This window comes from Nelusetta ayraudi, unplaced genomic scaffold, assembly GCF_046127955.1.
Source record: "Nelusetta ayraudi isolate G7.1 ecotype Tasmania unplaced genomic scaffold, CSIRO-AGI_Nayr_v1 ptg000139l, whole genome shotgun sequence".
Classification (NCBI taxonomy): domain Eukaryota; kingdom Metazoa; phylum Chordata; class Actinopteri; order Tetraodontiformes; family Monacanthidae; genus Nelusetta; species Nelusetta ayraudi.
In genome coordinates this window covers 813,205-816,431 of record NW_027466189.1, presented here as the reverse complement: position 1 = coordinate 816,431, position 3,227 = coordinate 813,205, and positions in this window count along the sequence as shown.

The following is a 3,227-nucleotide window of genomic DNA, read 5'->3' as shown; positions in this document are numbered from 1 at the left end:
TGGCCCAAAACTCGGTCCTATAAGATAAGTGCAGGAACACTGCCGCTTCGCCCGCACTTGATTGTGCTAGCCGCAGACGGTGGACGGTGCATGTTGCTTCCGTCCCGCCTTGGTTTTACTTGTTGTTTTTCCGTTCTCGTTGTGTTTTTCTTCGTTTGCTTACGTCGCCACTGCTGACCCTCAGACAGCAGACGTTACACTATCAAGTCGCCGGTCCAGCTACAGTGGTGTGCGTGCGTGCATGTATGGGTGTGCGTGGTTGGTGGGAACTTGGTTGGTGTGTGTGTGTGTGTGTGTGTGTGTGTGTGTGTGTGTGTGTGTGTGTGTGTGTGTGTGTGTGTGTGTGTGTGTGTGTGTGTGTGTGTGTAATTGCATTGTTTGTTTGTTTTTCTTGCTATTTCAGTACATGTGACAGATTTTAGGGAACTTTTAGGAACCAACTGTTTATCTTTTCTTTTGTAGTCGCTGAGAGCTGCTGGTGGTGGCGGTGTCCCGGGTGGTGGGCCCCTTCACGTGCTGTGACCTGGGATTGTGGTTGTTTTCTTCTTTTTTTTTGCACTTCACTTTCTTTGCAGGTGTGTCACGTGTGAGTGGGGTGTTCCTTGTTTTCTTTGGTTCCTCCCCCGTTTGGCCCCCTCATCGGTAAGCCTCAGTTTCTACACCAAGAATAAGGAGCTCAGTAGCTCTGTTTTAAGTGTTGGTCTGTTTGTTCCTTTTATTTTTAAATGTTGAATAAAAGTTGGTTTGATATTTTAAACATTCTGAACCACGTCTCCTACTCCTTCCTCGTAGAACTTACCTGTGTGCCTAATTATTACTTTTGTGTTTAGTAGAACTCCCTGGGTGAAATTCCCAGGGTGGCGTTGTCGGTTCCTTTTCATTTTGTTAAATTCCCAATATTAAATCTTGCTTTATCAGATAGCCATAACCACTCTCATCGCCACAGGATATTTGAGTCAACTGAGTCAAACTGTCGTGTCTACTTCCCAGTCTCAATAAACATGTTCACTACTGCTTTGTGCGAGCTTCTTAAATGGAGGTTTGTCGGGGTTTTTCCCTTTTTAGAAGCAAGCCACATATTTTGTGTCTTTCCACCACAAGACATTGGCTTTTGTCACTCTCTTCGTCGTATTGGGAAAAAGTGGCATATCGGACTTTCCCGCCGCGAGTCGCTCGTCAACATACTGCTGTGAAAGAGGGGTGACGTCACAGAACGCGAGGTGCATTTAGGTGCTGCTGCGTAAAACGCAAACATTTTCCTGGGCAAATATTCATTTGACAGACGTAAACAAAGTGAAATATGACTTCAATTTAAGTTTGTTTTAGTTTGTTTTTATAAACACACAAAAAAGTTTGAGTTAGTTATCGTTTTTGAAAAAAGTTCTTGACTTCTACTTTAGAGATATTGATGACGAGTTGTTGTATATAAACGGTGTGACTGTGGTTCGGCAAGCGGTGGTGCTGTCTGTACATAGCTTAGCAAACGGCTAGCGCTAGCACCCCCTTTCAATGCCAGAGTGAAAAGATCCACACGGAGTGTTATGACCCACGGGTGGGTCTAGGTGCCTCTATCTTTGTGTCTGTGTGTGTGTCTGGATGTCGGCTGCTGATTGGACGCGCCACGGCTGAGAAGGAGGAGCAGTCGAGCCAGCCTGACCGTCGTCCCTCCTCCGCTCCCAGCTCTGCAGTTAGTCACTTCTGAAATGGTGTTAGAGCACGCAGCCGTAGGTAGTGATGGCCGATCGAGGCTTTGTTGAAGCTTCGACACTTGTTTCAAAAAATGGTTCATTACTCGAGGCTTCAATGACACAGTGCTCGAGGAGGTCATCTAGTGCTCAATAAAATGAAGTGCAATGGAAACGTGTTCATTGTTTCATAGGTTGTTTGGGATTTGACTCGCCATGCATTCTTGTTGGACAACACTACATGCTTGTATGGTTCAATGCTGACACAATAAAATAAAAATGAAAAATAAAGACAATGTCTCTTTTTTGGCACGACTGATTGTAGTAGACTATAGCTCTTATACTTAGCCTGATAGTTTGTGCAATGAATTATATTATATCCTAAAACAAGACTAAATAGCCCATAGTTTAAAAATATGTTCAATAGTAAGTGTTCAGTGGGTCAGATGTCAAATGTGATCTATTTAAAATGTAGAATAGATGAGCTAAATAACACATATATAATACACATTGATGGGAATTGAACCGTCGCCTCAGTCTTGCAAGTCCAAGATTGTCATAATGTACCACAAACCCAAATCACACTCCCTTTTTTTCATCTAAGCTGTTTGAGTAGCGTTAGCACACCGTGATTCCTCATCAACTACAGGCCTACACTTCAAATAATTATGAGAAAAATCCAACGTAAAGAGAGCACTTCCATTAGGAAATAGTCAACATGAAATTTCGTCCTCTACTGACACCAGCTGGTCAAATTGAATAGTTGCAAATATTGTGAACAAGTTGTCATCTAATTCTAATCCTAAACAATATGGCCATTCGAAGTGAAGTATTAAGACAATTAATCAGGTTTTAACTGCTTGATTGAACACATTCATCCCGTTCCAGTGCACTAAAACCCACTTCCCTTCAGGACCGTGTCAGCGAAGCCAAAACTTCCTTGAGTGACGCGGTTTCCCAGCATGCAATGCGAGCTAGCAATTCATAATACTATTTCATCACAAACATGGATGTAAAAAATAAAAAGGGAAAAAGGGAAAAATGAAACTTCAGGAACACCAACCATTGCAATACAAGCAGAACTGGGCCGAAGTTTTATATTATGTACACCATAATACAGCCTTCTGGTGGACAAGCCATACTATTTAAGCCGTGTCTTCCTATGGCACTTCCGTGGGTGGAAGCACATCGTAGAGGTCACGTGCTGGTTGTGCGTCACTCCTCGGGGCCTTTGTAAGGAGATCTGCAGGGCAACTGGTTCATGTGAGTAAATGGAAAATATGGGTCAATGTAGTCAGTTGTAACATCAGAAGCTTGCTGGTGAAAATAATGCACTATAAGTGAATGTCACACTTTTTTTTTTTGTTTTGTATGAGCATTTAAAAAAAACAACAACATACAAATAATATGGATTTTGACCATGTATCTTTTGGAGTTCAATGAAAGAGGTTAATATATATATATCTATATATACATATATATATATATATATATGTATATATATATATATATATATATATATATATATATATATATATATAT